Here is a 25,722-nt window from a genome sequence, read left to right as displayed (position 1 = left end):
TTGATGTTCCACCCTCTGGCCAGAAACATCCAGCCACGGGTCTGCTCCAGCCCTCCATCCACGTCTGGATCCTCCTGCAGCAGATCCAGCTGCACTGTTAAAGACTTCCTGCTCACTCAGTTTAAATAAATGTTCCATTTAAACTGAGTGAGCAGGAAGGCTTTAACCGTATGTAGCCAGTGGCGCCTGGTGGGGTTGGCATGACAACTGCCACCAGGTGGTTGACATACTCTACTGATGATGGGAGCTGATAAATAGCTGTGGGCGTGGCAGTGGGGTGACATGTTTGTCAGTAGTAGCCAGCAGTGCTGGGGTTCAGTAAGGCTCTGTGCAGGAAAAGCAGCGTGGTAATGTAGGTAAGGTGTTCTTGGTGTGACATGTAGACCATTTTTTATCGGTTGGCAATGCTAGTGTTGTGGATGTTGCAGTGTGGCCACAACAAGGGTGAGCAGTGTGTTTCTGTTGGGGCGTAGGGATCGGCGCATCAGGTATTTTAAGGATGTGTGTTAACTGAAGGGATGGGGTTTTAATGGTGTGTACTGAATGTTTGTTTTGAGGTGTAATATGTTTTGTTTTATAGGGACTGAACTGTTCCTGTTGTCCTTCAATGCAGTTTTGTTTGCGTTGGGGTGGTCCACCCAGCCTTGCATGGCCTATAGACCAAAAGATCTGGGTAGAGTCTTGTAAGGGCGGCCCGACCCCGTTTTTGTACCCATTTTCCTGTTTCTTTAAATTATCTTTTGTTCAATAAATTTAGGTAAATTTTATTACGGTGTCACAGTGGTATGTTGGGACCTGCCCCAGGTAACGCGTGCATAACTGGTCCATACTGGTTTTGATCTGTAAATAATTGTAAGGTATTATAAATCTTGTCTCCTTACCATCTTTTCATTTTCTGTTTATGTAACATGTTCAAAAACATCTATAATTAATAAAACTGGTGATAAAAGGAATGATCAAAAGAGTTATCAGTTAGTGTTTATTTTAATGAATGAGTTCAAATATCAAACAATTAAATGGCGTGTATTTGATATAGCGCCTTCTAGAGTCCTAGAACCCCTCAAGGCGCTTTACAACACAATCAGTCATTCACCCATTCACACACATTCACACACAATTAAATAACGTTAAATTAACAGTAGAAGGCCTCTCTCCCAGGAGGACCACCAGGTAAAGCCTCTCCTGACCCTGGACACCGGCAGTCCTAAACAGAGAAATCAGAGACCACAGAAACACATTTTTACATTTATCCACATGAGAAGATAACATTTATATTCTTCACACAAACTATTTTAAGTTCATTAAAACACGTCAGCTGTGTAAATCCCTGAATGTGAAACTACTTTTCACAGCAGAACACAGAGCTGCTGTGTTCATGCAAACAGCGTCACTCTTCACCTCTAAGCTTAATAAAAAAAAGCTCTGCTGTCCCTAAAACAAATGACAAGTTTACACACACACACACACACACACACACACACGTTCTGGCTGATGTCTGTTTTTTAAATTACATTTTAAGCAAACATACAAATGAAAAATGTCTAAACTGAACTGCTTTAAGGTTTTTAGTTTTAGCTCTCCCAATTTTCTCTTCCTGTTGAAAATCCACAGCCGGCACGCAAAGCATGCTGGGATAGCCTTGTTCTGTGAGGATACAACAGACCCGTCCTTGAAATGTGGGTGGAGTGTGGATGCATTTGAGGATGCGAGAATGAGTATTCTTGGAATTCAAACAGTACTCGTCACTGCGCTGTGATGTCATCGACTTCAAAATGTGTCCTTGCAAGCATTCTGCCCCTGGATTCGGACACACTCCAAGTCTCTGGACGACGCCATACTGGGTGCCATGTTACCTTCTACAGAAGCCCGTGAGGACAAAACACATTTACTGATTTGTAACAACTGGTTTAAAAATCTTTCACCATTAATAAACATTGTTTTACACATTTACCTCCACTCGTTGCCAGTGATGAAAAGGATTCTGATGTTCTTGTTCTTTTGCTGGAGGTTGCACTCCCTGGGATTTTTGACCCTAATGGCCATCTGTTGCTAAGCTCTTCTTGAGCACAAAGGTAATGCTTTCTTGCAATCCTTTAGGTATGTACTGCCCCATCACCAGGGGAAATGCATACTGTCACTTTGAAAAACATCTTGAAACATACATAGACTTGAACAGGTAAACTACTTTTAAATGCTTTTCATTAAAAAGTCACCATTTTAAATGCAAAGGATCAAAGACACACCTCCGAAAGAACGTTGACTGTTGGAGTTCTGCTGCATGCGGGTCATCGTTGCACAATTCATGCAACACAAAGAGTCAGAACTTAAAGAAACGAAGCTTGTTCCAGTGTGCCATCAGAATATTATTGTCTGTCTATGTAACCACATCAGCGTTCGAATCTAACACAATATATCTGTATGAGAACCGTAGGATGGACGGGGCGCTGAATGGAAGATAGCAGCATAATGAAAAGTGTGAAAGGAAAGGGTCAGGTCACTGACACATTCATATTGATAAATATTGTGTGGCCTGGAGGATTTTCACTGCAGTGAGAAGCATCCAGCGAGTCAGCTAAGCTGCACGGCTTACTCTAAGGCGCTGACATAAACATTCTGCTGCACTTCCCATGGCGCCCGCGGTCCCCTTTGAGCTTGATGCAGAGAGACAGTGACACTCTGAGGATGCCGGTGGAATCCCTGACAGAGGTTTGAATAAACAAACAGCCCAGCTCAGAACGGCCACTGCACCCACATGAGTTCTTGTTTTTTTTACAATGAAATTAATGATTTGCAGTCCACAAAACAAGTCACAGCTTCGCTTTATTTAAATTATTCAATTTTCCTACAAAGTTTATAGCTATAAAAACTATAAAGGAAGCAAGATTATAGGAAAAAGCAACTTTATTGTCAAAAATTGTTAGTTTTAACATTATGTTTGAAAATCTCGGTTAAGAAGGTTCTGTCACTCTGAGTCCACATACAGGCTGGGTGTCAGAATAGTCCGCTACTCCTATTTCCTGCATAAGCCGCTGACAGAAACTAGACGAGGAAACTCCTGGATTTAAAAAGCCTGACAGATCTACGTCACACGGTCACTTTACTCACTGGCTGCCAGCTGTTATTGAACAGAAAGCCCCTGACTTCCAGCATTTTTATGCTGTAGGACCATGTAAACACCAAAACAACCAGAAGAAGGAGTAGACTCACTTCCTTCATCAGGAAGAAACTGCTTTTTTCTAGCTTTTCCATTCTTTCACAGTCTGTTGTTGAAGTGTGAGCTGCAGAAGCATTTCGGTTTGCACCTCGGCTCAGGCATAGCGGCGTCCCAAAATGATCTCCTGATTCATAGATTGTCTGCTTCTTGACCACATGACATGTGACACACGAGTGAAAATCACTTTTAGAGGCGTGATGTTTACTCTCAAGGGGCACGAGCTCTTTTCCCAAGCTCGCCCCGTTAAAAAGCACAACTGATGAATTTTGTCGTCAGTGGCAGTGAAGGACTTAACATTCATGGACTCATACATCTTGACTCATTTAGGGAAGGCTGTTCTTGGTTTAACGTCACGGAAACAGCTGAGAACATCTCGGCTCGTAAGCTAACCGTTAGCATTAGCAACACCGCCACACAGCAGAACTCCTCCAAACTTGTGTTATTTGTGGAGATAAAACATCAACATTGCAGAGAAAACAGTCAGTGGTAGAGTCATGTTTCTGTTAGCCAATCAGGGAGAGATGTCCCACTATCAGGAAATTAAAACTACAAATACTTCCTTTTCCTGCTCCCCTCTCCTCCCACTAACTTCTACTTCCTGAAACAGGAGTGCCAGAGCCCCCCTCACAGTTTGACGCACACAACAGTCATTCATACTAGAGACTACTACAAGTACGTTGAAAATACGAGTGAACTTGGTCTGTAAAGTTATTGGATTAACTCTGAACTCTTAGAACGCTAAATCACTCCAGAATTCTAACTAATGGGTGCCAATTTTGAGAAATCTGAACACTCGTGATTTAAACTCAGAGATCGTTCAGCATAATAATAATTTATTGTTCTAAATCATCCCAGGGTGTCACAACAGCATAACTAAATGATGAAACTGAATGCAAAACAAGAATCTCTCATTTCAGCAGCAGGATCATCTGATGATCATTAGGAACAAAAGACTTCTTCACTTTATCTGGATTTAACAAAACACACACTCACAAAAATTCAGATATATTAGCAATTATTTTTGGTGTCTCTTGTCCACAAACCACAGCTTTTATCTTTATTCTAAGCTCATTAATATTCTAGAAAATGCAGTTTATGTTCAATTATAATCCCACGTAAAACCCTGCAGATAATGTGATGGAACTCATTGGGTTTTGCTGCAGAGCAAATGGGATGTAATGGGAGCTAAAGGAGTCTACAACCTGGCATTGTTGCTACTGAACACATGCTGGGTCAGCAGGGACAGCCAGTGTGGTAGAGCCTCTCATTGAACGGTGTAAATGTGGACCGGGTGATTTTGTTGGAAATCAAAGCAATGATAAACCAATCTGCAGCCTCTGGGGCTCAGTCCAAAACAAATGCAGGAACGGCATTTCCCCAACAGCAAGTTGGTTCTCTAAGACCCACCGATAACAATCCTCATCTGTAAAGTAAAGAGAAACGTCTGCCGGGGACAACAATCACACATTTATGACCTCAGGCTTGCTTTTCGTAATGGAAAATGACATTATTACTGGAGACACAAGCTTGTTTAAGATGCAGGTGGTTTCAACCCCAAATCAGGACCAAAGCAGGACACGAGACATTTTCACTGAAGAATAGCAGAAATGTTTGTCAAGTGTTTTATGTCTGCTTCAGCTCTTATACAGGAATCAGTGTGATGCCAGGTGGAACAGCTGTGCTTTTGCATCTTTGTGATACAAATCTAAAACACCTTTCTTACAGTGTATTTTGATAGATTGAGCCTCCGCAAATAAAGTGTGCCTTAAAGAAATACCTGGAATCTGCTTTAACTGTGGCTCAATTTCTAAATATACATCTTGGGAGAAAAGGAACAAAATTAATAGAAAACATTCTGGAATACATATTCACAGCTGGATTTCAACTGCTAAAAGTCACCAGGCAGCAGATTTTTTTTGTGATATAAAGCTGTCCAGGAAGTGTGATGTCATTTTGCAGATAGGAAACACTGATGCACTTCCATCCATGGGTAAAAAGAGGAAATACGTGCATAAAAGATGTTGTGTGTGTGTGAGAGAGAGTAAGATTTGCAGGAATGGCTGTAAATAACTTATGAAAAAAACAAAATGGGTCGGGGATAGAAAAGTCACAAGGGCAGTGTCCTTAATAAAAATTCTAGTAGTTACAACAGTGTGAGTCTGATGCTGGAGGGAACGACCTTGGATGTCGTAGAACAAAGTCCTCGTGTCACACCGAGAGCCCAGAACAGCGTTCTGGTTTACATTTAACAGGAATGATGTCTGTTCGGATGACTTTAACTTTTTTTGTGTTTTTAAACACAATGCAGCATTTAAGTGTGTTCTGCAAGTGGAAAAGAAAAGAAAAACCTTTTCTGTGAAGATGCATGAAACTTTACCTCAAATGTCACTAATTCCCCACACATTTTATTATAAATCAGTTATTTCTAATATAAAACAACCTTAAATGTATTTTTAACCTTAAAGCTGTTTAAAGTGTTATAACTTTATATGAGTTACAATTTGATTCATTTCATATTAAAAATGCTATCAACTGTGCTCAAAACTGGATTAAATAATTTTTATGTATATTTAGGCAACAGACTCAGTTTGTGTACTATGTCATACTGTTAATAGCATGATATTTAAAAATATTACATCCCATGAAATGGGTGCACCAAACAGAAACAGTTATATAGTCCAGACTATATTAGTTTTGATGTGAGTTTTGTATATGTAGATTTTTTAATGTGATTTTGTGACACATATTTTAAACATGTAAACTTAAAGCAAACTAGCGTAATTAATGTCCAAGAAATATTTCTTTAAAAGGTCATGTTTTTATTTGCCTCATGGCATCAAATTATGGCAAATCCTGCAAACACATTTTTATATAAATAAAATAAAAGTGACTGCTATCTTTACAATTGATCAAAAAATAAAAAAGCCACTAGACACATGCACAGAAACTCCCCCAGTGGCTGGTTGCAGGTAAATCTTTAAGCCCCGCCCCCATCTTGTAATTAAACTAGACAATCAGTTGTTTTATTAATGTAGTTTTCTACTTTACTGCTGCCTATTCTAATGTCCACTAATTTATTAAATCCATCTATTGTTCTCCGTTTCCTTTGAGTCGGGTCACGGGGGCAGTAGCCTGAACAGGGAGGTCCAGACTTCCCTCTCCCCAGCCACTTGGGTCAGCTCCTCCCGGGAAAATACCAAGGCGTTCCCTTGCCAGATGAGAAACATCATCCCTCCAGAGTGTGCTGGGGCTTTGGACCACCAGGGAGGCGTCCAGGAGGCATCCTAACCAGATGCCCGAGCCACCTCAACTGGCTCCTCTAGATGTGGAGACGCAGCGAATCTACTACAAGCTCCTCCAGGATGACAGAGCTTCTCACCTTATCTCTATGAGAGCGCTCATTTATTATTCATAGTTTTAAATAATTATTTGACAATACAGTCAGTAGGCGGGACTTTCAGCACCAAAAGAAGACACAAGCTCCGTCCGCCTTAAGACACAGTCGTTACTATGGCAGTAACAACTGAAAATCTTTTACCCTGAGTGCCGACTTGCAGGAGGCAAAGCTTTAAAAGCAAGAGTCACAAATAATTTCTGATTCCATGTTGATCATAATTTCTGTGAAATAACACTGATCAGATGAACAGAACTTTCCCTCACATTTCCCCAGGCTTAATCTGTTTATTATAACATTAGGCTATGCTAATAAGCTTCTACCTTAGGTCCCAGATGGCTAAACTAAAGAGCCATTAGAAGGCATTATCACAAATAACAAAGCAAAACAAACCAGAAACTGCAGTTCTCTGACACTGATTTAATTTTAGAGCCTTGAAGCTCAAAGTTGTGTTTCTAACTGACAGGAAGGCTAATCTATAAATGGAAGCAGGAGTACGTGGTAGAGAGCTTGTCACTGTGCCAGTCATTATTTGCCACTCAAGTCTCGTTCCTCAAGCACAGGTCACTCACTTTAGTTTCTCTCCTCTTCTCCTTCTGTGGTGTTGTGTCTGCCACTGCAGATAAAACGTGACGTCTGAAAAGCTTCCAGAAATACCAAAAACTTTGGATTTCTGAAACGCACAAAGGTGACGCATTAAAGTTAAGCATCCCACAGATTTAGCAAATAAAACATTCTTACACGCATAAACTCTTAGCATCTGTTTCATTCCGGCCACGTTGCTGTTGTTTGTTTGCTGACATCTTCATGTGTTTATGGATGTTTAGCATGCAATCACGGATGGCACAAAACGTCCTGGTGGAAATTATAAAGTGGATATTCCAAATTCTCTGCCAGCTTTGGAGATGTGGAGCTGTGCCAGGCATGTTACCCAGGCCTCATACTGATGAGAGGCAACACAACATGTGCACTGAAAACTAATGAGGTACACAATTGTAGCACAGTAGCAGCGTTTTCATTATTCACTCATAAAATACAGTTGTTCTTCATGTTGGCGGAAGTTTTATAGGCAAGATTGTTTTCAATCGATCAGTCAATCTTTAGAGACATAGTTTAAAATAACATTCCAATGAATGAATTTAAAGAAAAATATAAGATTTACAAAATAGTTTCTTTAATCATTTGTTTGTTCGTTAATTTTCTTGATATCCCTCCAGCTTTCACTCTTTTCCTGCCTTATGACTGTTAGCTGTGATGCTAATTGTTAGGCTCCCTATAGGAAAAATGCTAAGTCACGCCCATCTACTTTTGGACCATGGGTTCCCGGAAGAACGAAAAAATGAATGCAAGTCAACGGGGCTAAAAACACAATTTTCTAATTCCGCTTGTTTTGTGCCATGGAGGCTGCACAGTGGTGCAGTGGTTAGATCACAAATTATGTTCTTAGAATGAGACCAAATTCACCAAATAATTTTCTCTCTTTGCAAGTTCAGTGTAAAGATTTTGAGGAATTAATAACTTATTAGATTAAATCCCTTCAGAAAATATAGGTTAATCAGAAAACAGGGCCATGCAGAGACCTTTGACGGGCGGGTGCTCAAAGTAAAAAAGGGGCACTTATAGAGCAAAACTTTTAAACAGATTCACGATCCAACAAGTTAGAAAATTCAGATAATGAGACCCTTGGGTTCAAACAACATAATAAAAATATATGAAATAGTGTCAATAACTGAAGTTAATGTTAGTTAATAAATAATTGTTTTAGTTTTTAAGGCTGACTTATATCTAGACATGTTACAACCACACTTTTGCCCCGATCCGAGTCCAAGTTGTTTGGTTTTTGATTATCTTCCAATACTGAGTCCTGTTCTGACACCAGGTGGTGATGCAGTGCATTAAAAAAGAAGAAAGAAGTCGTCCTTCTGTCTGTATTTGTCATTTTGTTATTTTATTTTACTGGTGGGGTCTGGGTCCCTGTGCTCTGCTGGGTCCCCAGCGGGGGTGGTCGCCCCTGGGTCCCGGGTTGCTGGGTCCCGGGCTTGGCCGGCTGGGGGGTGGGAGGCTGCGGGCGGGCCTGCGGGCTTGCTGCTGATATCTCCCGGGACTCTGCCGGCTGCTGGTTGTGGCCCCCCAGGGCAATCCACTGCGCCTCTCGAGGGGGGCAGGGGCTTTTCTGATCGCGGTCTCCTTGGGGTCCCTGTGCTCTGGGGCAGCTCCCGAATCTCTGGGACTTGGAGCTCCCTCCATCTCCTACACATCTTTGGGAGCAGATCTGTGGTCCCTCACACTCTCTGTTGGACGCTCCTATAGAGAGAAGCGCGTGTACACCCACAGGTGCTCACATGGTGCTCTCATATGTATGGACTTGGGCACGTTCAACACATGTCTTAAGGCTTTGGTTGGCACTAAATGCACTGTGATTTATTATCATGTGATTGTTCAGTAAAACAATGTTGATTTGATATTTCTTCATCAAGTTGACGCAGTGATAGCTTGCTCCTGTTGTATTGTTGTGTGTCCCTTTTCTGCAGGTCTAGAAGCAGACTCTTGTTCATCATTGGTTGTTTATTTTCATGGAGTCTCAGAGAAACTTAGAAGAATGTTCTCCAAACACAACATCCCAGTAAACTTTAAACCCAACAACACCCTCAGACAGAACCGGGTCCATCCAAAAGACAAAACACGCAAACAGAAGCTCAGTGGAGTTGTTTATGCGGTCCAGTGTAGTGAGGACTGTCCAGAACTTTACATTGGGGAAACTAAACAACAATTACACAAGAACATGGCACGACACAGGAGAGCCACCTCTTCAGGTCAACACTCTGCAGTCGACCTACACCTGAAGGTCAAGGGAAACCCTTTGAAGATGACAAAATACACATTCTGGACAGAGAAGATAGATGATTTGTGAGAGGAGTAAATACACTACCTATGTCAAACATGAAAAACCCACTTTAAATAGGGGAGGGACTTAGATTTCACCTTTCCAGAACCTATGATGCAGCTTTGGATCTCATTCATAAGCAGTTTCAGTCTAGGTCACACCTTCCTGCATCTAATCAACACAACCACTCCCACACAATAAAGGCTAACGACTCACCAGGAGATGGAGAGGATGGGTACTCCCCATAGTACGAGTTTCTGCTCGTTAAACAACAACAGACAACTACAGTTTATAGGCTTACTCTCCCATATTGCAGTTAGAACTGACAAAGCTCCTCAGATGAGGTGAAATGTTTTAAAGAAACCAAAAAAGTCCAGCTGCCTTCATTTGAACCCTTTGGAGTAATAGTCAGTAATAAAAAATACATAATAAAGTCATAAAACTTATATATTTATGCTCACATTCACTTTTACCATCTCTTTGTGGGAGGCAGAAAATTTATCAAGGTTAACCCTCTTATGACCTTAAATATAACAAGTATTTTCTTTTTGCTTTATGGCTTTAAAATTGTAATAAAAGTGCAAAATGTTTGTAACTCTGCTCCTTTTTTCAGAACAACCTCAGCTTTCAGTGTCTGGTTTGCATTTTGTGTTTATTAAAGTCTGTAAAACTACAGCTTCAATGAAAAATACAAAGGATTTGAATTTTCTTTACATTTGGTACTAAACAGAAACGTCAAAATAACTTGAGCAAACAATTTCAAATGAACAATTTAAACTCAGAACTGCAAACACTCATATTTAAGACACTTTACAATAAGAATTGTCCAGTCAAGGTCATTAATGAGTCATTAGTTTAAAAATCTCCCATGGCTAACTAAAGGATTACAAAATGCTTGTAAAAAGAAAAAATAGTCTTTATAGGAATTTTATTAAACTACAAACTAAGGATGCTGAAATCAGAAATCAAAGTCAGTTTAATTGTCACTTCTGCCACATGTACAGGACATACAGAGAAATGAAATTACGTTACTCTCAAACTCTCACTAGACAGAAAATAAACATTTAGTATAAAAACAGTAACCAAGTTCAGAGAGACTGTGGGGGAAAAGAGAGGAGTTGGGAGAGCCGGGAGGGAGTTTAGCTTTCTAACTGCCTGATGGATAAGGCTGTCCTTCAGTCTGTTGGTCCTGGCCTTGAGACTCCGCAGTCTCCTCCCTGATGGCAGCAGCTCGAACAGGCTTTGCATTGGGTGAGTGGGATCAGCCGCAATGCGAAGGGCCTTTTTTGTGAGGCGGGTGCTGTAAATGTCTGGTAGGGAGGGGAGAGAGACCCCAATGACCTTCTCTGCTGCTCTCACTATACGTTGGAGGGTTTTGATGCATGAAACGTTGCAGGCTCCGAACCACACAGTGATGCCGCACGACAGGATGCTCTCGATGGTGCCTCTGTAGAAAGTGTACAGGATGGGGGCTGGTGCTCTTGCTCTTCTTAGTTTGCGGAGGAAGAAGAGACGCTGCTGTGATTTCCTCGCCAATGCTATGGTGTTGTTCGTCCAGGAGTGATCCTCTGTAATGTGCACACCCAGGAACTTGGTGCTGCTCACGCTCTCCACAGACACACCGTTGATGGTCTGCGGAGCATGCTGAGTGTGTGCTCTCCTGAAGTCCACAACAATCTCCTTGGTCTTCACCACATTTAGAGAGAGGTTGTTGTCAGCACACCATGTGGTAAGGCTGCTCACCTCGGTCCTGTAGTCGGTCTCATCCCCGTTGTTTATGAGACCCACCACTGTTGTGTCATCCGCAAACTTGATGAAGAGGTTAGAGCTGTGTAATGGTGTACAGTCGTGGGTCAGCAGAGTGAAGAGGAGGGGGCTCAGCACACATCCCTGGGGGCCCCCGTGTTTAAATGATGGTGCTGGATGTGTTTCTGCCGACCCGTACTGCTTGTGGTCTTCCAGTGAGGAAGTCCAACAGCCAGTTACACAGTGAGGTGTTAAGACCCAGCTGGACCAGTTTTTGAGTATGCTGTTGGGGGATGATGGTGTTGAATGCTGAACTAAAGTCTATGAACAGCATCCGGACATATGAGTCTTTTTTGTCCAGATGTGTGAGTGCTGAGTGGAGTGCAGTGGAGATGGCGCCATCGGTCGAGCGGTTGGGCCGGTATGCAAACTGGAAGGGGTCCAGGCAGGGGGGCAGAACAGACTTGATCTGTTGCATGACCAACCGTTCGAAGCACTTCATAAGGATGGGAGTAAGTGCAACAGGACGGTAGTCATTAAAGCAGGAGGGAGATGATGTTTTTGGGACCGGAATAATTGATGTGGCTTTAAAGCACGTGGGGACGACAGCCTGGATAAGTGACGTATTGAAGATGTCTGTGAAGACATCAGTTAGTTCCACTGCACAGTCTCTCAGTGCCCGGCCAGGAATATTATCAGGACCCGGAGCTTTACGTGCATTGATCCTGCTAAGGGATCTCCTTACGCTGTCCGGGGACAGAGTCATCACCTGGTCACCAGAAGGCGGTGGAATCTTCTGTGCTGTGGTACCGTTTTGCACTTCAAAGCGAGCAAAAAATGTGTTCAGCTCGTTCAGCAGGGAGATGGAGCTATCACAGGTCCGTGGAGGGGGCTTGTAATCTGTGATGGTCTGAATGCCCCGCCACAAGCTTCGTGTGTCTCTGCTGTCTTTGAAGTGTTGGGATATTTTCCTGGAGTACTGTCTCTTAGCCTCTCTGATACCACTGGAAAGGTTGGCCCTAGCTGTCCTCAGTCTCATCTTGTATCCTTTCCTGAACGCAATATCCCGCTCCTTCAGCAGCCTGTGGACCTCTCCTGTCATCCATGGTTTTTGATTTGCACGGACAGTTATGGTTTTAGTTATTGTTACATCCTCAATGCATTTCTTGATGTAGGCTGTAACAGTCTCTGCATACTCCTGGAGATCGGTGGTGTTATAAGTTTAAGCAGGTGGCAGCCTGCTTAAACATGTTCCAGTCCGTGGAGCTAAAACAGTTCTGTAAAGCCTCTGAAGACCCTTCTGGCCACACTTGTATTTGCTTACAAACCGGTTTGGTGACTAACGAGTGGTCTGTAAGCAGGCATTAGCATGACAGTAATGTGGTCTGAGGCACCAAGGTGGGGGAGGGGGAAAGCTTTGTAAGCTCCTCTCTGGGTGGTGTAAACACAGTCCAGTGTGTTATTTCCTCTTGTTGGAAAGTCAATGTGTTGCTGTATTTTTGGAAACATGCACTTTAGGTCTGCATGGTTGAAATCCCCAGCCAAGATGAGAAAGGCATCAGGATGGGCTGTCTGCTGCTCACTGATGCGCTGGTACAGTTCATTCAGTGCCACACTCCTGTTGTTGTCATTGGAGGAGGGAGGGATGTACACAGCACCAGTGTTGCCAGATGTACGATAATTATCGTATTTGTACCATAATTTTGGGCTCTGTACGATGTACGATCAATAGTTTCAAAAATCCTCAAATGTACGATAATTTCACATTGCATCTAGTAACACCGTCTTTTGCTGTGGCTTTCCCAAGTCCATTACATAATTTTCGATTTCACCTCAGTGCTTACAGGTTTATGCTATTGTGTCTATTACAAAAACTGACTCTGGATCTGTACAATAAATAGCCCAATCACATCGATAGGGCCTACTCTCGCAAGAAACTGTAAGGTTATATAATGTGGCACGTTTATAGGCATTATATTACTGGTTTTAAAGATGTTTGTTTAAACAGGGCAATATAAAACACCTTCTTTGTTATATTATATTGGAGTGAGAAGTCGTTTATAGAACGTTATTATCAAATTTATAATGTACAACAGGGATTCCCAAAGTGTGGTGCGCGCACCCCTGGGGGTGCGCGAGCTGCCGCTAGGGGGTGCACGAGGTGAAAAGTGTAATGGCTGCGGAGCTCAGAGAAGTCTGTCATATGCTGAAGTCTGTATGTACAGTCTATGGTCATATGTCACCATTAGCGTAGAAACTCATTTGTGGGTGGGCCAAAGAAAAAGTAAGTGGGCACAATAAATGTAATTGAAAACAAGTATATTTTTGCGCGCACGCGCGTGTCCTCCACATGTGCCCTAGCTTCATAATAACAATGCGCCGAGCTTCAGCACTCTGGCCTGCGCACGCCGATATGTTCTGTATTTGATCATTTTTAACGGTGTTGGAGGAATCTGAAGGTGGCGAGTCATTCTGGCAGATTGTAATTAACACCTGTCTCATGCAGGTGTTCTGACGTTGTAAACCTCACACACAGAACATTGTGGATGTAACTAAATAAATCAAGAAATGATTCCCATTCAGGCTATTGACAGCGCGCTGAAGATCTGAAGTTCAGAGTGCGTCTGTCAGAGGTCAGACGTGTTCCAACGGAACCACGGCTCACGGGTGCACATGTGAGCACATCTGGGCTGGGCAGAAGTCATTTTACAACATTGGTTTAAATAGCGCCAATAACGAGACGCGGTGACTTGAGCGGCTGTGCCGCGTGCGCACACACACACGCACACAGATTCAATAAGCGCACACGCTGCTTTAACTCCGGCGCGCCGTCAGACTGAAGGCAGAAAAGAACGCTGCCTCCACCGTGACAAAAACTTTTAAGAGGTTATTTTTCATTCAAGGTCAAATTAAGATATTAGCTTCTGGGATGAGTCGGGTCCGCTCCAGCCAGTGACTCCTCATGAACCTGACCACATCTTATGTTACTGCAGCATTTGTTATTCCAGTCCGCATGACAGCGGATCGCAGATTCAGCCACACCATAAAACAGCAATAAGTCGGTCTGAGGTAAAAGTGAACATCATGGCTATATCTTGTCCCCTATAGACATTTGATTACACACAAGTAGGTGATCAGCTCAGGTTTACGCAGAGCAGAAGGAAGGAGAGCGCTCTGGCCGCACAGGTTAAACGTTCCTACTTTAAGAAAACCGTTAAATTGCATTGTTTATGTGCTACCTGGGCACTCTAAATATTTATTTAAAATTAAATCAAAGGAAATTGTAATGGTATCGAATGTTTATTAATTACTATTTAAAAAATGAAAGTGATGGGGAATTTTTTTAACCCTGTCTGTTTAGCTTGACATCTGATATATATATATATATATATATATATATATATATATATATATATATATATATATATATATATATATATATATATATATAGAGAGAGAGAGAGAGAGAGAGAGAGAGAGAGAGAGAGAGAGAGAGAGAGAGAGAGAGAGAGAGAGAGAGAGAGAGAGAGAGAGAGAGAGAGAGAGAGAGACATGCCCCGATGTGGGGGTGGGGGGTGGGGTGGGGGTGGGGGGGTGCGTCGACATGGTCGGGACATAGAAGGGGGTGCGCGGCTAAATAAGTTTGGGAACCGCTGATGTACAATAATTTGTACTGAAAAACGATAATTTAGGCCTCTCTGTACGATATTGTGGGATTTTGGATCTGGCAACACTGCACAGCACACAGTAGTATGGCTGAGTATTCCCTTGGTAGATAGAATGGCCGACACTTAACAACCATAAGCTCCAGTGCAGGCGAGCATTGTTTGCAGACCGCGACAGCATCGTGACACCAGGCGTCATTGATGTAAACATAGAGTCCACCCCCGCGGGCCTTACCTCCCCAGCCAATATCTCGGTCAGCACGGTAGCAGGTTAGCTGGTCGAGCTGAATGGCACGGTCCGGGACACTGTCACTGAGCCATGTTTCCATCAAATATAAAAACACAACAGTCCTTTACATTCCTCTGAGATGAACGTCGTAATCGAATGTCGTCCAGTTTATTTCCTAGCGAGCGTACGTTGGCCAGGACGATGGAGGGGATAGCGGGTTTATGTGGGCTAGCTACTAGCCTAGCTCGGATGCCGCCGCGCTTTCCCCTCTTCTGCTTTCTCTCACGTCGCTTGAGGCGCCTCCATTGTGGGCGAGGAGCAGGAGTGGCAGTCGGTGATTTAATAGTCCTCCGGAGCAGACCCAGATTTCTCAGCTCTACGGCGTCCACAGAGTTTAACTTAAAAACATTGTTCCTGCCGATGTCGAGCAAAGATGTTCGGTCGTATACACACTTGCAGACAGATAGGCGTGACATGGACATACCGAAAAAAAATTTTTTAAAAAAAAGAGGAAAAGGGAAAAAAAAGTTTGGGGGGGAGAGGGAGGGAGAGAGAGAGAGAGAGAGAGAGAGAGAGAGAGAGAGAGAGAGAGAGAGAGAGAGAGAGAGAGAGAGAGAGAGAGAGAGAGAGAGAGAGAGAGAGAGAGAGAGAGAGAGAGAGAGAGAGAGAGAGAGAGAGAGATAGAGAGAGATAGAGAGAGAGAGAGAGAGAGAGAGAGAGAGAGAGAGAGAGAGAGAGAGAGAGAAGCTGCTGCGTGTGCACGCGCCGCCAGATATAAAGTTTGCAAAAATAAATTAACTGAAATAATAACTGGTAAAAAGATATATTACCGAAAAATCCTAAATTAAAATAAGAATAACTTAAAAGGTAACTGGGATATACTAAACAAATTAAGGAATGATGGGACTAAGAAAATACTATACCCTGAATATTTTACTGATAATCAAAGTGATATTTATGATAAAATAAAAGTAGTTAAAAGAATGAATGAATATTTTGTGAATGTAGGCCCAGAGCTAGCAGCAAATATACCAAGCCAAAAAAGACAGACAATAAGTGAACCATTGATAAAAACAAACTACCCCGACTCAATCTTCCTCTCAGCAGTGGATGAGTTGGAAGTTCAATCAGTTAAATGTAACAACAAAGTCTCCACTGATTGTGATGGTATTGCTATGGTGTTGGTTAAAAGAGTTATTGATGGTATTCTAAAACCATAAACGTATCCTTCCAAACTGGTTTATTTCCTCAGAAAATGAAAGTAGCTAAAGTAATACCAATTTTTAAGCAAGGGAATAAACATCTATTTAACAACTACAGGCCAGTATCACTTCTTCCTCAATTTTCAAAAATCCTGGAAAAACTATTCAATATCAAACTAGAAAACTTTTTAAATAAACACGAAATACTAAACCATAGTCAGTTCGGATTCAGAGAAAAGAGGTCGACAGCACTTGCAATAATGGAAGCATCCGATGAAATAATTAAGACATTAGATAAAGGTAAATATGCTATTGGAGTATTTATAGATTTAAGGAAAGCTTTTGATACAATAAATCACTCAACTCTCATAAACAATTTACAACAGTATGGCATTAGGGGAATAGCACTGGACTGGATCACCAATTACTTATCTAAGAGACAACAATTTGTGAAAATGGATAATGTCACTTCTGAAAGTATGGGGATTGCCTGTGGTGTCCCCCAGGGGTCAGTATTAGGGCCTGCTCTATTTAATATATGTATAAATGACATTTTTCAAGTCTGCAAAACTCTGAAGATGATCTTATTTGCTGATGATACAAATTTGTTCTACGCTGGAAATGATCTCAATGAAATAATTAATGTTATTAATAAAGAATTAAGTAAATTAAAAAAATGGATGAATACTAATAAATAATCATTGAATATAGAAAAAAGAAAGGTAATGACGTTTGGTAAAAACAAAACAGAAGTATGTATAAAGATTGACAATGGAAAAAGTGAGAATGTTAATGAAATCAAATTTTTGGGTGTGATACCGAATAATAAACTCAGTTGGAAGCCCCACATTAGACACATACAAACCAAAGCAGCAAAAAACATTGCAATTATAAATAAAATGAAGCAACTGTTGACTGTAAATCACTCCATATTCTGTACTGTTCATCAGTTCTGCCATATTTCACTTACTGTATAGAGCTTTGGGGAAACAATTACAAAAACGCACTACACCCACTATCAGTATTGCAAAAGAGGGCAATACGTGTCATTCAGAAAGCTGGGTATCTGGATCATACAAATTCTTTGTTTTTACTGTCAAAATACATTAAACTTCAAGACCTGGTTCATTATCAAACAGCTCAAATCATGTTTAAAGCTAGTAAGCACTTATTGCTACCTAATATTCAAAAGCTCTTCAACCAGAGTGATGAGGGATACCATTTACCACAGACTAACAATTTTAAAATGCCTAGGGTCAGAACCACTAAAAGGAGTTTCTGTGTATCAGTATGTGGCGTGAAACTGTGGAATGGGCTGCAGGAAATACACAAACAGTCCAAATATAAACACATTTAAATCACCGTATAAAAAATGATAATTAATGGACATGAAAATGAGGTTCTCTGAGGTTATGGAAACTATGATTGTCATAATAATTTAGCTGTTGTTTATGTTATTATTGTCATTGTTATTATTATTATTATTATTATTATTACTATCACTAGTACCATAAAATGTTAATGCAAAATGCTCTCATTAGTAGCTGCATATATATATTAATATGTATGTATGTATGTAGGTAGGTATAGATGGTAACTTGTAAAGTAAATTAGTAATGTGAGACAAGGAGGTGGGATTGAATAAGCACTTGCTTCTTCTTACTCCCTTTGGACAAAGACTTCTTTTTTATTGGTATATCTTTTCTTTTCTACTATGTTCATTGGATTTTAAAAAATATTTTGTTGGGGCAGACGCAAGGGCGTCAGTTTGTTTTCAGAATTGCTGGGGACAATAACCATACACTTGAGTGGGGTTTAAAAATTGCTGGGGACAATAAATTAGGCTAGAACAGGGGTCGGCAACCCGCGGCTCTGGTGCCGCATGCGGCTCTTCCATCCATCTGATGTGGCTCTGTGCTTGTAAAATAATGAATGGATATTTAAATAAAATGCTTTATATTTTACTGCATTAATTTTACATATGTAAGTCAATTCTAAATGTAAAGATTGTCTGCGTAAACCTGAACAGGTCCAACCCGGTCTTACTGTGAGACCAGGTTGACGGGTCACGCTTGTGCGTAATCATAGGCGCTTCCTGAGCTGACGAGGATGTGAGATTCTGGGATTGTCCTCAGACGGCTCCTGGATGTGTCGCCACATTGGAGACGGGAACAAGCACTATTCAGCCAAAGTTTCATCATCAGGGAACATTTTCTAAGTGACAAGTCTTGCTTCAGTGGGAGGAACCTTCCAGCATGCGCTCTGGTTCTGCAACGCGCTCCAAGCCCCTCTCCACATCTTCAGCTCGCTGTGTACCTTAGGTACACGCTGACAGTGAGCTGCGCTGAGCAGTGTCCAGCTCAGATGTTCAGATGGGAATCTTTTCTTGAGTGATTTAGTAGGGATGAGCCGGATACTCGTTTCAGACGAGTGAAACGAGTATCCGGTACGGATAAAGCATTTTTGACGAATACGAGTGTGACCTAGAGGGTTGGATGCTTAAGATCCTAAAACCGTAGGTGATAATAACCCTTGATGAAAACAGCAGAGGCTTATTCACAAGTTTAACAATTTTTATTTATAGGATACAACACAGGAGATTTATTAAAGACAACCCAGGTCGGGATAAAAAGTAGACTAAAAACTCTAAAACACGGGAGGGAGGAGCGACGACAATGCTGGCCCTGGGACTACACACGCAACGCCATCTAACTTCTATTTAAAAGCACAAAGCCGCTGTAGGGACCCGAGACAAGAGACAATAATATAAAGAAAAACACTCAGTGCTCCCTTTAACTAAAGCGCATACACACGTCACCCAGAAGTGAGTAAAACCCCCGACAAACCCCTACAGCGGATACGCTAAAAGAAACTAGCCTCCCAGAGACAGCACTGTGCTTAACGCTTAACCACCCGACTCAAACAAGTTTACTTCCTTCCCCCTCTGGAGGAAAACGATTAATAACAAGATAAAACCGGTAAACGGTTTACTAAAAGAACTAGAAAAGATTTAATAAAATGAACTGGAAAAACAGTAGCAGGCTAAGGTCTGTGAACAAAACACGCATTGTTAGTCCTATTCTAACGAACCATAAAAATGCTGTGAATGTTATAAACCAGTACCTCATCGGCCGACCGCTTGCCAATGAAAATTCCGGCTGTTCACCCCTCAGTCCTGCTCACCCTTCGTAAAGAGGAACCAATTAAAAATATAACCGTTAACTAAACTGAAGCAAAGCCAGGTCACTCACCACTTAGCCGCACGCACGTCTGCACCCAAAGCGAAGCATTCAGCGTTTGCAGCTAGATCCCAGCTGCCCTAATTATAGCAGCCCTCTGATTACACACCTGGATCCCCTGTCAGCGGCATGACAGGTATAACCAGAATAACTTCCGGGAACTAAGGTGACCCGGTTACAATCCACCCCTAGAAAATGTATCGGCGGCCCGTCGATATGAAAACAAACTAGCACCACGGTCAAAATATTGCTGCTTCAATACTGCCACTACTGGTGATCTAAGAGACAGCAGCCCCATCTGCCGTCCCCCCGGCCCTCCTTGGGAGATGATGAGGATTTGAATGCTGGCCAGCTGTTTTTCTGGATGACTTTCGTGTAACCGCCGTACTTTCTCCGTGCTCTTGGGGGGTCGTTGCAGGGGCCAGTGGAGGTAGGTCGAGATGACCTATACTCGTAGCTCCATGGGACACCAAACCCTGTGAATTTCCCTCTAATTTTCTGGTTACTAAAAATACATACTCTGGTTCATCCTCTTCCTCCAGGGTAGGGCTCTCCTCTCTCACCCTGGACTGCTTAGGACAGAGCCCCTCAGGGACCGGCCTCAACAAAGATCGATGGACAGTCTTATGGCGTTGTCGGTTGTCCAGGGGCGCCACCGTTTACACTGATCCCCCTGGTGTCGGGGACTTCAGTACCACATGGATCATAGGGCTCCATTTGTCCTGGATCTTGGTCCTGCCCCTTTTACTGTGGTCCTCAACATAAACCAACTGCTGTACCTGCAGTTCGCTGGCCAGACCCTCTCCATCATGGCGCTCTTTACGACGATCCGCTGCCTTTTGTATACGATCCTGTGCCCCTTTTAGGGCAACCTGGAGTCTACGGCGGTGTTCTTGAACCCAGTCCTCCACTCTACCCGTTTGAATCTCTGGGACCCTTCCAAGGAGAAAGTCAATAGGTAAGCAGGGTTCCTGACCAAACATTAAAAAGTGAGGGGACTCACCCGTAGACTGGTGAACAGTGGTATTATAAGAGTACAATACCTGTGGTAAATACTGGGGCCAACGGCTTTTCTTTTCAATAGGGAGAGTGCGTAGCAAATCATGTAACGTTCTGTTGAACCTTTCACATTGGCCATTTCCTTCTGGATGTTATGGTGTGGTGCGTGTCTTCTGAACCCCATACAGCTCACACAGCTGATGGATTAGTGCACTCTCAAAATTACGGCCTTGGTCCGAATGCAGTCTTGCTGGAACACCAAACTTGTAGAACCATTCCTGCACCAGTATTTGAGCCACCGTCGCCGCTCGCTGGTCCCTGGTTGCCACTGCCTGGGTAAACTTTGAAAAAACATCAGTCATCACAAGCACACTTTCTACACCATCCTGAGATGGGTCCAGCAGTGTAAAGTCTATCGCCAATACTTGGTTTGGTCTTGATGCCAGTACATGTCCCATAGGTGCCCGACTCTGAGGACGAGGGGCTTTTGCTAAGGTGCAGCGTTCACACTGGTGGCACCATTCCTTAATATCTCTCAGCATCAGCGGCCAGTAACATCGCTCTCTGATGAGTTCTGTAGTCCTCTCCACCCCCTGGTGGCCATGGTACTCATGCAGCTGCTTCATGACCTCCACCTTCAATGTCTCTGGAAGTAGCAGTTGATTAATATCCTCCCCACCTTCAGGCCGCTGCGCTTGTCGGTAGAGCAAACCATTTAGCTGAACGACTTTACTCCACTGTCGACACAGCTCCAAAACCTGAGGCGAGAGACTCGCTCTTTCTGCCCGGTCTGGGCGTTTCTGGGTCTTCCAAAACCCCATAAATGTATTTAAGGTGGGATCAGCTTCTTGGAGAGCCTTGAGGTCATCATGGGAATAGGACGGAAAAACTGATACGGCTGCCTGGATGGCTTGTTGAGCCAGGTCAATACCTCTGGGCACTCTCAGCACCGGCACTGGAGTTCCTGGAAGGGGAATGTCAGCTTCCGTGGGGGCCCCAGGTTTCCTTGAAAGGGCATCTGCATTCACATTGGTTCGGCCAGATCTGTAACGAATAGTGAAGTTAAAATCTGCTAGCTGTGCTGCCCAGCGCTGTTCAGTTGCACCCAGCTTAGCTGTGTTCAGATGGCTGAGAGGATTATTGTCAGTCCACACAATGCATCGTTGACCCAGCAAATAGTCTCTGAACTTCTCGGTCATGGCCCATTTTAAAGCTAAAAACTCCAGCTTCATGGAACTGTAATTAGACATGTTCCTTTCTGTGGGTCTTAATCCACGGCTAGCAAAGGCAACAGGGCGTACCCTGCCTTCCTGCTCCTGGGAAAGGACTGCTCCCAGGCCACCATAACTGGCATCAATCTCAAGAATAAAAGGCAGGGAGAAATTTGCATATGTTAGAACAGGTGCACTGACCAGTCTGGCTTTTAGTTCCTCGAAACCCTGTTCACATGCTTGGGACCAATGATTACCCACTTGCTGTTGCCGTCGCTGGCCTCGTAACTGCTGTAGCTGGGCTACAAGTTGGTGAAGTGGAGCTGCCAATTTTGCAAACCCTTCTACGAACCGTCTGTAGTAGCTGGCAAATCCCAGGAACGATCGTAGCTCTGTAAGGCTGTTTGGACGAGGCCAGCTCTTTACAGCAGAGATCTTGTCTGGATCCGTGGACACCCCCTCGCTAGAGATGACATGGCCCAGGTACTTTACTTCCTGTTTGAAGAAGGCACACTTGTCGAGCTTCACCTTTAGCCCTTCTTGTCTCAGGCGATCCAGCACCGCTTCCAAGCGCAGCAGATGCTCATCGACTGAAGAGGAAAAGATCACAACATCATCTAGATACAACAACAGAGACTGACAGTGCTGGGCCCCAAACATCCGTTCCATCAATCGTTGGAATGTGCTGGGTGCATTGCACAGACCAAAGGGCATACGGTTAAACTCATACAATCCAAAGGGAGTGCAAAAGGCAGTTTTCATTTTATCTGCTTCAGCCACTGGTACCTGATTGTAGCCACTTGCCAAGTCGAGGGTGGAAAACCACTTTACTCCTGATAGAGCATCCAGAGACTCCTCAATCCTGGGTAGAGGAAAAGCATCACGACGTGTTTTACTGTTCAGTTGTCTATAGTCAACACATAGACGAATACTCCCGTCCTTTTTCTTCACCACGACAATGGGGGAGGCATAGGGGCTACTGCTCTCACGTATCACCTGACTCTCCAACAGCTGTCTGATGTGTGCTTTTACTGCCTCATACTCTGAAGGTGGGATTCTCCTAAATCTTTGACGCACTGACACGTCATCCGACAGAGGGATCTCATGCTCCATCAGATCTGTACAACCCAGGTCCCCTTCATATGCGGAGAACACACTGTCATACTTTCTTAGGAGGGACCGGACCCTTTCCTGATCCCCACTGCTTATAGATGATAAGTCAACATTTACCATTTTGTCTGACTGTTGGGACACTGAGCTGACCTGGGAAGAGAGAGTAGCCTGGACTGATCCAACCCCCTCCCTCACCCCTTCTGGTAAACTGACAATGTGGGCTGGACCAGACATCCCTACTGGCGTACGAGGACGCAACCACACATCCCTTTCACTCACGTTCATAACTGGGATATATGTGCTGCCTCTAGCCACTGTTACCAAACTTTGTGACACCACTGCCCCCCCCACCCCCACCCCCCCACCCCCCACCCGGGATGCCCCCTTTTGTTCCAAGTGGCTCTACGAACACGCCATATGGAGGGCCAAGCCTGGCTCGCGGGCACGTCGCTGGAACCAGCTTTACTGTGCCAGCCGGCACACATACTGGTTTGCGACCCCCTACTCGGACCAGACCCATCTTGGAGTCACTTTGTTGTACTGAAACCTCCTGACATTTTAGAAAAGCCACACGCCACGCAGAAGCAGCCTGACTGAGTCCTGGTAGCTCAAACAGAGCAGCACCATGTTGCTTAAAAAGCTCATCATAACACTCCTTGATGACATTCATGCCCAATACCCCTGGCACTTTCAATTGGGAAGAATGGGGCGGGGGATCCTCAACCACCAGCACCCCTCTCCTAGGTACCACTTTACCTAAAGCTTCTAGATCAGTTTCAAAATAACCAACATAAGGGATGCTCAGCCCATTGGCTGCATGAAGCTCCAACCAAGAACATGCCTGCAAGGCCCCTTGACAATGTTGGTTAAAAAAACTCTGTGTAACAGTGGTCACCATAGAACCAGTATCTAGAAGACACTGAAGTGGAACACCCCCCATTTGCACCAGAACTGTGGGACACTCTCCTACCAGTTTTGACACAGAACTTGTCACACTAGGAATCTTTGGACCAAATCCCCCTCCTTCTGCCCTGAGGCCCTGCAAAGCAGAAGGGGCTAGTTTCCCATCTGCTGGTGGGAGACCATCTCCTCTCTACCAGGCTGTGATGCAGTAGCCCTTTTTTGGCGACAGTTCCTGGCTATGTGACCAGGCTTCTGGCAACGTCGGCAGATAATCTGGGCTGCTCAGTTTAGATGTTGGGACCCAGGAGGCCCTTGTAGCTGCAACAGACTTTGAGACAACAGGTTAATCTGTTCCTGCTGTTTTACCAGCATTTCCTTGATCTCTGACAGACCGTCTGAGGCCCTTGGGACCGACTCTGAGGCAGATCTATTACTTCGGGAGTTCTGCACAGCACAAAAAGATGTCAGGTGGTTATTTCTACTTCTTACATCAGCTGGCTGACCCTCTTGTTCCCACTGTATAGCCTCTTTCCTTACGTCCAGCAATGTAAGAGTAGGGTTTCCCCGAACGAGCTTTTTTAACTCTCTACGTAAAGATGGCTCAAGCACATGTTCAGTAAATTGATCTCGTAAGAGCACAGCAGCATTAGACACAACACCAGGTGCATTTACAGTTATTTTCTCCATCAGACAGAAAAGAGCATGTGAAAACTCCTGTAATGATTCCCCCTCCTTTTGCTTTCTAGAAAAGAAATCTTCCTGCAGAGTCACGTAAGATTTTGAGCACCCATACAGTTCCTGTAAAATAGTCAAAATGCATTCAGGGTCTTCTCTTTCAGCCCGGGGCCTATATCTAATCTCCTCCTTTGCTTCCCCTTCAAGGTGATCATACACAAAGTAAGCCTGATCCAAAGGAGATAAATACCTTGCCCTCAGGCTTGCCCGGACCTCCTCTATCCAATCAGTCACTCCAATACCAACATTACCTCTAAAGACGGGACACTTTCGTTCCCTTGGAATGTAGAGAATCCGTTCTGTGGCTGATTCCCTTTCTGCATGACATGTGCCACCTGATGTAGAGGGTTGTGAGTCTTGTTTATCCTCATTTGTCTCTCGCAGAAGTTGATTCTCCTCCTGCAGCCGTCGCAGCTTGCTCCGTAGCTCCTGTAGCTCAGCATCCATTGTGCCTTGATCCACCTTCCGTGAGGCTTGTGGCTCCACCCTAAACCTGCTACTGTTCCAGTTAAAGAAGAGAAAAAAACGGAGGGAAAGGAAGAAAGAAAAAAAAACTCCAGAAAACTACTCCTACACCCGATCTATTCAGTAAACCAGCTGTTTTAAAGTATCTCCACAGCACATCTACTGTTTTTTCAAAAAGTTGCCAACAACGCCAATTGTGACCTAGAGGGTTGGATGCTTAAGATCCTAAAACCGTAGGTGATAATAACCCTTGATGAAAACAGCAGAGGCTTATTCACAAGTTTAACAATTTTTATTTATAGGATACAACACAGGAGATTTATTGAAGACAACCCAGGTCGGGATAAAAAGTAGACTAAAAACTCTAAAACACGGGAGGGAGGAGCGACGACAATGCTGGCCCTGGGACTACACACGCAACGCCATCTAACTTCTATTTAAAAGCACAAAGCCGCTGTAGGGACCCGAGACAAGAGACAATAATATAAAGAAAAACACTCAGTGCTCCCTTTAACTAAAGCGCATACACACGTCACCCAGAAGTGAGTAAAACCCCCGACAAACCCCTACAGCGGATACGCTAAAAGAAACTAGCCTCCCAGAGACAGCACTGTGCTTAACGCTTAACCACCCGACTCAAACAAGTTTACTTCCTTCCCCCTCTGGAGGAAAACGATTAATAACAAGATAAAACCGGTAAACGGTTTACTAAAAGAACTAGAA

At 43.5% G+C, this 25,722-nt stretch overlaps 2 long non-coding RNA genes across 2 annotated transcripts in view; one reads left to right on the top strand and one right to left on the bottom strand.

The window, feature by feature from the left end:
• LOC129164882 (uncharacterized) overlaps positions 1-25,722 on the bottom strand; it is a 353,025-nt gene that overhangs the window by 140,460 nt on the left and 186,843 nt on the right. The window lies entirely within an intron of this gene.
• On the top strand, positions 23,666-25,189 carry LOC139062721 (uncharacterized). Its single transcript, XR_011516290.1, has 3 exons — positions 23,666-24,267; positions 24,546-24,570; positions 24,682-25,189. It is a non-coding gene; the product is annotated as an uncharacterized lncRNA (long non-coding RNA).

Source organism: Nothobranchius furzeri, chromosome 14 (assembly GCF_043380555.1).
Source record: "Nothobranchius furzeri strain GRZ-AD chromosome 14, NfurGRZ-RIMD1, whole genome shotgun sequence".
Lineage (NCBI taxonomy): Eukaryota > Metazoa > Chordata > Actinopteri > Cyprinodontiformes > Nothobranchiidae > Nothobranchius > Nothobranchius furzeri.
This window is presented reverse-complemented; position numbering and strand designations above follow the sequence as displayed.